Source organism: Pleuronectes platessa, chromosome 4 (genome assembly GCF_947347685.1).
Source record: "Pleuronectes platessa chromosome 4, fPlePla1.1, whole genome shotgun sequence".
Classification (NCBI taxonomy): Eukaryota; Metazoa; Chordata; class Actinopteri; order Pleuronectiformes; family Pleuronectidae; genus Pleuronectes; species Pleuronectes platessa.
In genome coordinates this window covers 25,431,290-25,445,017 of record NC_070629.1, presented here as the reverse complement: position 1 = coordinate 25,445,017, position 13,728 = coordinate 25,431,290, and positions in this window count along the sequence as shown.

Sequence of the window (13,728 nt, the reverse complement as noted above, 5' to 3'; positions counted from 1 at the left end):
TTTTCGTTGGAGTTGAGGCAACTTAGCAGTGATTCCATCCCAGAGTCTTCTTTTGTATGAAGCCAAGACCCTTACACATCTGGACTGTCTGCCATTCTCCTCAGATGCAGATCCTCTCAAGCTCTCTGTCAAGCAGGGTTGATGGAACCATTTGTTGGTTCAGTCAGGGACATTCACAGTGCGGTCCCTTAGCCAACCCTGAGCTCAGGGTCATTTCAGTGTCGGGAGGTGAACCATGACCCAGTTTGTTGGCCGCTCTGTTCTATACAAAGGCAACAGAACCTGATTTTGGTTTATTTCTCCTCTCCTGTGAAAGGCTTCTTCAGCTCATTACAAGCAAGTCCACTTGACTAATATAGCAGTTAGAAATAGTCTGCCCGATTTTCAAAGATGATGATGTCACAATTCAACATGAATTAGTAAAGTTTTTAGGAAGCTTCAAGAGTTTTATAGATGGAAATGGTCAAGCAATATATTGTGGCATGGCAGAACTTGGTCTGAGGGGAAGAGTTTGGACTTGATAATCCCAGGGCAACCTACAGCCGTTGCAATTTTATTCCCTCAGTAAGAGCAAGCACACATGTTAATCTGCCAAATCCAGGTCTGCATGCCAGATTAAATGAGTTTCTGCTGATATGGGAAATATATTTGTAGACCTCAAGATAGAGCAGTAAAGCTTGGGTTTAATCCCAGGGACAGCTAAGTCTCATTGGAGCAAAGCAAACTTGTGCAAGTGGCCAGTAGAAGTGAGTTATACACAACAACAACATATGTATTTTAAATGTATTTAAATCTACATTTTTACATTTTGGAAGAGTAGCACAGTTAAAGCAATGCCGCATTAGTTATTCACATCATGTTCACAGTAAATCTATGGATGTACAAACACCTATTACATGATCATCTAAATACTATAGCTTCAGGAGATATAAGGATCGTGTGGTATATAGACCAGAAATAGGTGCATTATGTTTCTGGATTTGATTTGAGTAATGACCCAGAGAATGAATGCATCAATCACCTTTTTCGAAGTTTTGAGTCTGAAGTTAATTTTTTTTTAACATGTTGAACTTCTACTGCGTTCTCTGTCAGAGCCCATTTATTTCAGTGATGCTGCTCTCACACAATCAATATAGGGAGCAGTTAAAAAATAAACGTTGTCCTAAATATAAGTCGATATGAGATGTATACTGTTTACTCCAAGGGCAAATTGGTTTTTTGCACTCCTGTGATTTAGATTTCTTTTAGAAAATGGTGATTTATGGTATATCTATAACTACTCTCAGCGCCCAAGGGCACTCTGACACAGAGGTCAGTTTATCATATTAGTAAAGTCAATGATAAACTGTCTACCTTCCCTCATCATGTAGATCCTCTGATTCAACCACTCAGCAGGGACGAATTAAACTGTTTCACACAAAGATGCTTATTCTGCACCGTAAAATCAGAATAAACACAGATCTGTCCTATTCGCACTGGCAGCAATTGACCAAGCACAAAAGAGACATCTGGCCAATCAGAGCAGACTGGGCTTAATAAGGAGGGAGGATTTAAAGAGACAGGAGGTAAAACCAAGTGTTTCAGTCAGAGGTTCAAAAGAACTGCAGCAATGGACAGTGAATGAGGAAAGTGATGTGTCTCTGGACATCAGGGCATGTTAACCTATGGTAGGATCTGGTCATGGTCTAAAAATCTGAGACCATGTCACAGGTGTTTGGTTATTTGGTGGTGAATTCTCATCCTTTAATGTGTTTATCTATGAACTGCACCTGCTTCATGTGTTTGTGCAAGTTTGACAGAAGACGTGCAACACTGTAAATTAATTGAGCGTTGGCACTCGGGTGTTCTGCTGTATGAATGTGTTACTTTCAAAATGAGAAGAGGAACAAAGGAATTACAATTTGTGTGGTTTGATTTGTCGCTATCTTACTGACGAGAGGGCGCTTTGCAAAGTAAAGTGTCATTTAATAAAGTCAATTTTACTCCACTTTAATCCTCTACTTTTTGTTCCCTTTTTCAATCCCACACACACACACACACACAAACGTCCCTGTCAGTGTTTGATCAAACTCCACCATTCCATTGATGATGCCTTCAGCGGAAAGCTCTGCGATAAATAAAAATAAAATGAAACAAGGGATGAATAAAATATGAGCATGATAATGAATAAATAAAGGTGTCACTGTATTAATAAGAACGAGTCAGAGGTATCAGACGAATAGGAACCAACACACGCCACCATCGCCTACGCACACGACACTGATGAAAGGCTAAGGTGTGTGGAATAGCAGACAGCCCTTCTACCTTTTCATCTCTCCATTCTCTTTCTCTGTCTCCAACTCGCTTTTTTGGTTTACTCTCACCATAAGTTTATTGGCATATTTCCTTATGACATCAGCAGCGCTGTTTAAGCCATATAAAGGCTGCAGGCTGCAAAACACAACAAAGTATTACAATATGATAGATTTCTGTTTTGAAAACATGCATTGCATAATATTTAAGAGTTAGCCGTACGAACAATCTATGACTGCCTCTGATTGTTCTCTTCTCCTTTTCCATTGAGTCCAACTTCCCCATCTTGGTCACTTCATGTCTCCGCCCCTCTTTTGATTTATTGTCTTCCCCTGAGTTCATCACTCTGTCTTCCTCCCTCTGTATTTTTTACTTGTTTGCTTCTTCAATGCTGTTTGGGAAATCAGGCCACCTCTTAACATGATGCTGAAATGGTGGCTGTATGATTTAAGGGTTAAAACGTTTATATTTTGTGCTTAAAATTTTTTCGATACACTATTTACACAGCAACAGCAACTTGAGTAAACTGGATCTTAGCATAGTTTGACTGGAGAGTGCACATATTTGGCATGAGAGGAAAAAATACAGTTCAAAATGATTTAACATTTACTTGGTTCGCTTACTGTAAGTTCAAGAGTAAATGAAAGTAAAAGAGCACCAAAAAAAAGCATTTAATTAAAACAAAGCCATCCATCCATTAACTATACCACTTATCCATCGAGGATTGCAGGAGCACTGGAGCCAGTCCCAGCTGATAAATCTGCAGAGAGGCAGGGAACATCATATAGAGACAACCACGTGTCCATTCACACCTATGAACAATTTACATGTCTCTGGACTGGGGCTGCAGGAAAAAGTTCTGGCAAATGTTTGGAACAACTAACCCGGACATTTGCATTCTCACATCGAGCCCTTATGGAACATTTCAGGAGAGAGGAGCACGTCTGGAAGCAGCTTACCAGCAAACCTGCCACTCTCAGGCTCCACGTAGGTCAACACAGCTCAAATGGGAAATTAAAGGAACTCATCCTCCTCTTCAAACAGGCTCACAGGTCTCACAGCCATCTGAATGCAACGCGTCTCCCAGTATGCCACCGTGGGCATTCCAAAACAGGCTGATCACCGTGGCAACGGGACAGAGCAGCAGTGATTGGCCACGGTGGTTATCATTCCTGTCAGGACAGGTGTGAGCACTCTCGGTTTAACTAGCTCTTGATTGGTTCAAACTGCCGGGAGGCCAACAAATCCCTAATCAGAGTGTTAGCATATGAAAAAGAGATAGCGAGATGGAGGGAGCAGGAGGGAAGGGGAAAGAGAGACGGGCGCAGAAAAACTGGGAGGATGAGAGAAGAATGACAGAGAGAGAGAGAAATGAGACTGAAATCAATCCATCATTTGCAATTAGAATGATTGAGAGTTTGCACGCACACACAAAAACAAGTTATTAAACACAAAACAGCGATGCAGACCTACAGTATGAACTTTATGTATTCACAGAATGAAGTGCTGCTCCCCAATACAGATGGGCATGTGTGTGTGTCCGTGTGTGTGTGTGTGTGTGTGTGTCCGTGTGTGTCTGTCTATGATTAGGGGCAAAGGCAGATGGTGTTATTAACACCCTATGCCACCTTTCCATCCACACACACACTCACACACACACACACACACACACAGGCAGATGTTTGTGTAGTACAGAAGGGAGGATTTATAAGACTACTAACCGAAGCTTATCTTGTTATGAACAATCTTTGTAATATTCTCAAATGATCACTTAACCTTTTTGTTTTGTTGGTCTGAACTACGATTAGTAACATTTTAACGATGACATTCCTTTTAACACATGCTTCTTATTTTAGATAAGTCATTACAGTTTCTGGTCTGTGCTTTATTCTGTTACCGTGCTTTTTTATTTTATGTTTTCTGTCCCTACGAAGCAGATATTTCAGACCAATGGGAAAGTCATGATTACACAAAGGATAGATAAATAAATGTATGGAGTTCATAGTTAATATATTTTTATCCAACATTGTAATATAATTGATAATAAAATGAGGATCAGTTGGACTGTTACACAATAAGACAACCATGGCATGGAAAAATATATTATGTGTCCAGTGTAATGTGACCCAACACCCTCCAAACCTTTGTTCATGGTTCAGCATTCACATACAGGACTGAAATGCAGTAGCCAGCATACTCACAGACAGTAAAACATATAATGTACAATGAACACTCACACACACTAATAAGAAATGCCTTAACAGGTAGATGAAGTATACCTACGTTGCCTCACACACTCTTGAATACATTAACAAGAAACACCCCTGGATCACACACCCTCTCGACCAACCACACAGATACACATATACATGCATGGAGCGGCGTTCCAATACACACTGCAGCAGAAACACACAAAAAATGAACGCACACACAAAGCCACAAGGCTGCTTCTTTCAAGGGACAAAGTGAAAATGAAATATAGTTCTAGTCATCAGATCCCTTCTCGCATGGATGTCACCAGTTAATTCCTTTCTCTGTATTCCTGCTCTTTTTCTTTCCCCTCGTTCTCCCTCTGTGTCTCTATCTCGGGCTTTCAGGCTGCCAGCGCTGACACCCAGAGTAATATCAAGAAAAACCATTCTCACTATGATGTGTGTGTCAGTGTGCGCACATGTGCATTACCTGTTATGTGCAGTGTTTCTGCGTGGGTGCATGAAAGGTGTGTATGCATGTATGCGTGTGTTCATGCATACAACACATGAGCATATCCCACATAAGCTGCGCATCACATATCGCATGTGGGGCTGTTACTCAAGTTCGTCATTATGCTATATATGTTGTTTGATGTCCACATGTGCAGTAAATTATGTATGTTTGCATGTTTTTACACAACTGTATGGCCTTCTGACTCGTTTCCCTCTGACAGACACATTAGCTTCGATGATTGGACATGATGACTTCCTGTAGTGTTTGCACAAACTTTTTGACTCTGCTCTCCACTCAGTTAAAATCACTGCGTGCCTCCACACAGGAGAAAGTCAGAGTCTGAGGGAGAAAGACACAGATGGATGGATAAACAGATAACTCTTTAGAAGCTGTGTCACAGCCAATCAAACCTGTAATTGATGGGATCAGTTTAACTGAGCTAATCAAGCTCTTTTAATCTGGAGATGATTCCCCTTATTAATCTCAGCTGTTTCAAAATAAGAGATGAAGTGTGGCCTGATTACAAATTAGTTTGATTCCTAACTGCTCAACACATACTTTGGCAAAAAGGACTTTTTTGACGATGGTGAATTATATTTTGAGTACTCTTTATATTTTCAGCTAAGTAGAATACCTGCCCTCTATTTATTACATATTTTAACCTCTCTGCTTTATTGAAATTAATAGTCATTGATGAATCTCTAATAAATTAGCCATTATAAAATTGCATGATTCTACTTTTAACTAGGACAGGTTTTCATTCTTCATCTGCTGTTGCCTCTTTCTCTGGAAGAACAGGCTTCTAAAAGCTGCGAGTTTACAAATTCTAAAAACGTCAAAAGGGCACTGCTGTTATTACTTTTTAACTTTGTTCTCTAATTTCCTGTGAGCTAGGCAGTTTGCTGACATGAGCCTGTAGGTTGACACTAACAATACAGTTTGAAAATATTTGAAGTATTATAAATGACCCCATCAGATAAGCACAGAAGTTTAATAATTCCCTGCAGTGTAATCACAGATATGTTAATAATGTAAATTTGGGGCAACCCAAGTTGGCAAGCGCTTAAAAAAGGTACAATTGAAGTCATCTTGTGTCATTCACATTCATTTTCATTGTTTTTAAACCTACTACGATGATTGTGACGGGGGGGGGGGGGGGGGGGGGATGGTTAATCCGTCCACTTTTCTTAATGTTTCCTGTGGACGACTTCCCTGATGCTTCTGTGTAACACACCATCTGGCATGTCAGGTAAATCAAAACCAGAGGCAGGGGAGGCCGTAGCCGTGTTCCTATGTGTACCTGGTTTTTCACAAGTGTGTGTGTGTGAGTCTGTGTGTGTGTGCGTGTGAGACACTCACTGGGCAGCAGAAGAAGGTTCATGCTGTGAGTCTCTAGCTTGCGCTGTCACAGTGAAGGTGTTTCATTATCATTGGTAAGCACACACAGCAGGGGGGAAGGAGAGGCCCTGCTCAGACTGGGTATTAACCACCACCTCAGGTGATCTGATCACAAGTGATGCAGCTGGGATCCGATCACTCTGTGCATGTGGCCACATTCTTGTAGCTGCATGAATGCAAATGTGTCTTGGTCCATAATGAAGGACCAACTACCGACGTCCTCTGACCCACTGGTCTAATACCAGCATATTACTTGTCAAGTTTAAATGGTTAAAAATTAGTTCCAGCTGTGGGCAGCACCTTGATTTGCTGAGGCTCTCTCTATCTAACACAAACAACCACACACACTCAAACACATTGAAAACCGACCTCTGTCACAGTCAGACTGGCCAAAAACAACAATGGTTTATTTGCATATAGATCAAATCTCAAGGGGTCCCTGGAGAAGCACATGAAGTCACATAATGGCAGATGTGAATTGATGTATTAAGAGTTGTGCACTCTCGGGAACAACCAAGTTAATTCTGGGCATGAACACGGCCGTGAATGAATGAAATGAAACAGTGGTTCATCTTAATTTTCTTGACTTATCCACCACTTCAACTTTTTCCTGGAGACATACTTCAAAGTTGAGTATCACCACTGACTGACAGCCATTCCCTTAATTTCATTGAATTTGTGTGTGTGAAAAAGTAAAAGTAAATTAAAAATATTGAGACTGACGAATTTGAAACTAGTCATGGCTGGCTGGTAGTTAACGCCATGGGCGATAAATTCAAATGACCATGCAGTTCCCTCTTTAACCAACACTGTTCTGACATTCCACATTTAATATTTCATTAGTATTCATAATTGGCTGTGGCCTGCCTCAGGCGCAAACCCCCGCAAAAAAGTTGACCTTTAGCAGCAATTTTTTCATACAACAGGCCACATTTGCTAAGAATTAAAAGCAACTGTTGGTTTAGTGGAAAGTTGTAAAAGCCGGTCAAATAAATCAATTTATCTGGACCTTTGGGTTTTCAGTCACAGGCAATTAGCTGCTCCTGATGTTAGTCAGTGAAGCTGTTTTCAGACATGACTCAAGAACTGGATCCGTACTTTGGTTTCAGAGGTGGCTGCTCAAACATGAACAGCACAGTGGTAGACTCTCCGCTCAGACGCGTTCACGACAGCAAGAATCTCTCTTGACATCATCATCTGGGTTTTCTACGTATATGACTCCGATTGTTTTTAACTGGAGATATTTGTTTGTGTTTAGTTTTTTTCTGTCCCTTGTTAGAAAGGTTACCAGCGTTTCTCTCTCTCTCTGTCTCTGTCTCTCTCTCTCTCTTCTCTCTCTCTCTTCTCTGGTTTCATGTGAAGGACTTTGTAAGTTTTCCATTGAAAAGTTTTAAATAAATTCACCTTTCCTTGCCTGCTGATTCTCATGCAACCCTCATCCTCTGGAAAGTGAAAAAAAAAAAAAAATCCATCATTACACCTGTTCCTAAAATACTTTGCCGCAAGACAAATAGTGATTAGCCGTCTGTCGCATTAGCATCAGTCATTTTTAAATGTTTTGAGAGGATTATAGTGTCCTTTCTAAAAGCAGAGTTTATTTCAGGTCCGTGGATATTTCCTCTTTGCATATATTAAAATGGACTGCAGAAGTTGAGCCTGTTTATATTTTAGTGGTTTAGTTCAGTTCAATTCTAGGTTGTCCAGCATATTGATTCACAAACAGAAGCAGATGCATGAAGCCTCAGGATTGAATTAATCCTTTTATACAAAGAGCACAAAATGAATGTAAGAGTAAATTATGTCCAGTCATAGGCTAAGGGTACTTATGTGAGGGTACGTGAGGTCAACAACAATAGTATTGATGATGCTGCTGCAAAACTGTTTTACTTTATGTCATAGTGCTCTATGTGTTCATGTCTTTGAAATGATTGCTTCCTACAAATGTCTCATAACCTTTACATGACAGGTAAAGGTTATGAAAAGTGATCTCATTTTTACTCCGGTTTTGCTCCTGAAATCTATTTCTGCCTACTTGTATGAGAACTAGTTATTGAGTAACGTCATTGGAACAGTAAGTTATCGATTTAATAAGCAGTAAAGCAGGTTTGATTCTAAACTCTTTCTGAAAATAGAACAGTGGCTCAATAGTCATCCAACTGTGGGATTTAATAGACTTTTGTGACAAATGTATTTGTATGTCAGCAAACTTTGCCCTTCATGTGAAAATGGCCTCACAGCACAGCTCATATGACAGTGAATTAGGAAATACAATACAAAATCATAAACAAAACTGTGTTAATTAAAACCATAAAAGAGCAGCAGATTGAATGTCCTGGACAGTGGAGGGTCAGTAAGTTTGTGTGTGTTTGTGTGTGTGTGTGTGTGTGTGTGTGTGTGTGTGTGTGTGTGTGTGTGTGTGTGTTTTTAACCATCTGCTGTGTACTGGCCACCATTATCCACGGAGACCTGAGAATCATAGATGAACCCCTGTACAATGTCCTGTTGGCTGCACACACTAATACCCAATTTTGTACATATTTATGTGTGTGTGTCTGTGTGTGTGTTTCAATCTTGGCATCCACCTGTGACTGGCAGTGAGCACGCCTCTGTGGCTTTGGTTGAGCATCCACTTGTGTGTGTGTGTGTGTGTGTGTGTGTGCGTGCATGTACACCCCATCTTTGTGTACGTTTGTGCATGAACACACACCACGCGACTTCACTGCCAAATTCATTAAATATGCATTACTCAGCCTGATTAGAAAATGCGCCCTTCCTCCTGTGGAGAGATGAAAAGATGAGCGGAGCATCGCAAAGTACCAGTGAGATGGAGAGAGATGAGCATGAAGAGATGGAGACAGCAGTTACATGCAGGTTAGACAAGCAGCCATGTGATTAGACGGCTGATGGTCTCACCAACAACTCTGGGGATTGTAAAGTTTTTGTCATTTCACAAACCTGACGACCAGGGAGGGAAGTAGAAATATGTCTATCTTTCAAATCTATGTTGGGAAGTTAAGAATTTGACAATAGCGAGTCTGCATTTTAGGTTATAAGTTAAAGCAAAATTAATTAAAATTTTATGTAACAAAATCTTTTCCTCTCAAAAATGTTCACGTCTTTCCTTTATATTTCATCAGTACAACTCAATACAGCTCAGAAACTAGATCTGTAAGGGGGGGGGGATTACCAAGGGTGTTCAGGGCAACTGCTGATATCATCTGGCTGCTGTCCTATATTTAAACCACACACACACTGTTTACTGGTTTGGCAAGACATTAGTGGTATTTTAATTAGAGAGACACTTTTGAGAATCCTTCCATCGTGTAACTTTGAAAAAACAGTTTGCAACGAAAGAAGAGTACACATGGTGGAAATATGCTGCTTTGGGTCCAATGATTTGTTGGTGTGCAACTTGTACTCTTTGTGATAATGCCTCTAATTACTAAGTGTATCTGTATTTGCATTGTGTCTAAGTAGTGTATTGCTAAAGACACATATCTACAACCATTTTTTAAGACTAACTTTTATTTTTCAAGTCTTTAATTTATGAGCATACATTCACAAGTGTCCACATATACAAGAGAACACAAGCAAAAATAAAATCCAGCTCTTATTCTGTGACCTGTGATTTAATAGTAGACATAACAAATACCAACCAACTAGCAATCTGGTCATGTGATAACTGGGGAAGAATTGTCTTTACATGGCAATATGATGTCTGAGGAGGTTATTTAGGCTAAAACTAGCTGTGAGGAGCATCATCATCATAATCACCATCACAACCATCAGACGTCAGACGCCTGATGGAATCATTCCAGCAGTTCGGGGGATCACTGCACTTTCATAAGTAAAGAGTGTCAAGTTTATTTGTAATGCACCTTACACAGATAGAAAAAGTGCCTTACTTGATAAATGTGACGAAATTAGTGCCAGAAACACAAACATATAAAATGATATTCTATGTTTTCAGGACTTTCGTATATGAGTTGCACAAGAGAAAAAATACAGAATTAGAAAGAAAGAGGACAAGAATCAAGGCAAGTAAAAAAGGTAAAGGGAATAGGGGGATAGAGAACAGTGAAGAGAGGAATTTAAAGCGCAAAATAAATGATGAGTCAAGATGAAAGGAGGAAAAAAAAGTCAAGAAAAGAAGAAGAATATACAAGAAAACTGACAGAAAATCTAAGTAAAAAATATGGAGGAGATGGGCGAGGAATGGAGGAGAAGGGGGGGGGGGGGGGGGGGCGAGAAGCAGGAGGCTCCAGATGGAAGGTTTGCATTGCTTGGGAAGTCATTAAGCAGCCATTTCATCTGCGTCTGCTTGGCTAGCGAGGAATCTAATTGCATCTGAGGAGAGGAGAGGAGAAATGCCAAAGTACATTTAGATCAAAGATATAAGACACCAGAGAGCCTGTAGTCACCATCTCCCACCCCCCCATCTCATCCTTCTCACTTTCCTCCCCTACATCCCTCTCTCTTTCTTCCCCTTTTCCACTCCCACTCTATTCCCACTCTTTCATAATTTTCACTCACATTCTTTGCTGTTTTTACTTCCTCACTTTACTTCACTAGACTTTTCAGGTTCTCCTCCCCCCCTCTTTCTTGACTCTCACAGTAGTGTGTGGTTGGTGCATTGTGGGTATTTTGTTATTGCTCATATTCCGCCTAACGGCTCTAAATACTGTCACACATCACATTCATAATGAATACAAGTGATTATTTATTTTACACAAGCTGAAGAGCGAAGAAACCACATCTCACTCACTCACTCGCTCTTCCTCTCCTCATCTTACTTCTCCTCTTCTCTCCATTCCTCTCCACTCATCTCCTTTCCTCTCTCCTTCCTTCGCCCATCTTTCCATACTTCTCCCCTTTCCTTTCCTTCTTTTCTCTCTCCTCTCCTCTCCTTTCTTCTCTCCTCTCTTCGCCCCTCTTCCTTTCCTCTCCTCTACCTTTTCTTTTCCGATCTCTTTTCTCCTGTCCTCTTTCCCTTCCCTGCCTCTCCCCTTTCCTTTCCTTTCCTTTCCTTTTTCTCACTTCCCTTTATTTCTCAGCTCGTTATTCTTTTAACTGCCAGTGTCTTTATTTGGGTGCTGCTGATTATGTGCCACGGGAAGAAGAGAGTCGGCTGGAACAGTTTGTTGTTTTGTGTGTGTGTGTTTGTGTGAGACCTGAACAATGGTTATAGGTGGAGCCTTACTGTATCTTTCCTACTATACAGTACTTTTTGCCTTGCTGTGTGGTGTTTTGGTATATGTGTGTGAACAAGAATGCACAGTAATTGCTTTGTGCAGGATTGGCCTTCTACTTTCACCTAAAAAGAGAAATTGCTTCATGCTTTTAACCACTACAGAGTGAGGGGGGGGGGGGGGAGGGGGGGGGGGTAGATGTGGATGTTAGAGATGGGGGAAGTGTATTTTGTCCAGAATGATTTCAGCCTCTCTTCAGAAACCATTATAACTATTGATTTTAGGAATGGCAAAGCCAGAGTAGTATTTTAGCAAAAATTCCACAAGTGTAGTAAACAGTAGCTTGGCACAAACAAACAAACACTTACATTCTGAACACAAGTACCACTTGTACTGCTGCTGTTGAGCTGATAGACAGGGGAAGTTCAACCAATCTATATCAATGACTCATAAAATGTCCACTTTCCGCCGAGAGAGGTAAAACAATTTTAATATCTCTCAAGTACGCCTTATCCCTAAAGAGAAACAAACCATTAAGTGTCTCTAAAATATTGCTCATTTCAATATTTTGACATGTACAAACTGCGGACGTGTTTCTCAAGCATTTTTTTAAGGGAGTGTAGCTGGTAGCTAGCCTGGATGCCAGACGAACTTAGCCCCGCCCACAACAGATTTGGTCGGGCAGTTCGGTCTGGGGTCGCTCCATTGGGAAAAAATTATGGCCGGACCGGGCCAATCAGATTGTCAGGGCGGGCTTTATACGATGATTGACAGATGATCAACGGTAACGTAATCAACCACGTCATCACAGTGCCCTCGGGTTGAATTCGTTTTCAACAAACATGCCTGCCGCTGGCGAGCTGAGATGTGTAGATGCTGCCATTGAGTCTGTTTTCGAAGACATCGACAGCGCATTCATTTTGAAAGAGGAACACAGAACGTGGAGGCGACGCCAGAGCACAGCGCTAATCCCTATCGCCCCGGCGCTTGGCTGTTCACAACGGACACTGAAGCAACGCTGAACCGCCGGGCAGCGCTAATAATATCACCCGTTGATCCAGTAGATCGCTGCACGGCTTTGTGCCGGTCACACCGGAGGCTGAAGCACCGCGCTGCGCCAAGGCTGCCTCGCGGTGCTTCAGCCTCCGGTGTGACCGGCACAAAGTTTTAACATGGGAGTGGATGGGAGCCAGCTGTTATTTAAGGCTTGGCGCTGCGCTGAAGCGTCCGGTGTGAACCCAGTAAATAACTCACAATGCGTTGCTTAGCATACATCACATACTACGTTGCTCTGATTGGTTGTAGGTCTATCCAATTGAGCGAAGAGGAATTTTACTTCCTGGTCAGTTGAAACACGCCCCATAATTTTTTCCCAATGGAGCGACTCCAGACCGAACTGCCCGACCAAAATGTTGTGGGCGGGGCTAAGTTCGTCTGGCATCCAGGCTAACTGGTAGCACCACTGTACCTACTTTTCAGGAAGTGGTCTCCCTGTCTATATCAATGTGTACGTCTCGAACAGAACCTATCACAGCATAGACAGAAAAGTCTGTTTTAGTGGCTGATGCTCCGAACACTCAACTTGGCTGGTGAGCCTCACTGTTTATTATCGCTGTATGTGTCCGGGGCTCGTCCGATGGCCCGGATGATATGTTGTTTGGATATAGTTGTGATAGGAGTCGCTCTGCAAATAAAGGACATGCCCCATTCGGGGGATAATGTCATCCCTGTGTTTTAAAATATACAAATAAGCATAAATAACAGAGGTTTCCTCATATGTCCAAGACAATCCTCAGAGTAAATATTTGAGCGAAGAGAATCACAGCATTCATACTGACATTGTGATGGAAATCTGGAGATACAAGAGGCTGGAAACAACAAAGTTATCTACGTGTATTTAATAAGGGAATTTCTGCAGAAAGGATCAACACAGGGAAACCACAAGGGTCTCAGAGTGAGGATGAAGAACAGTCAAAAACACAGATCTTATATAGGAGGATTTAGGGCTGTCCTTCTGAACCAATCCAGGAAGGATACATGGGTGGGGGAAGGAGAGGAATCTAAACATTAGCAGCTGATTCACATGTGTTTCCTTAGGTGATAAGAAGACATCCACTCCTTCCTTTGATGGGTAAATAAGTAA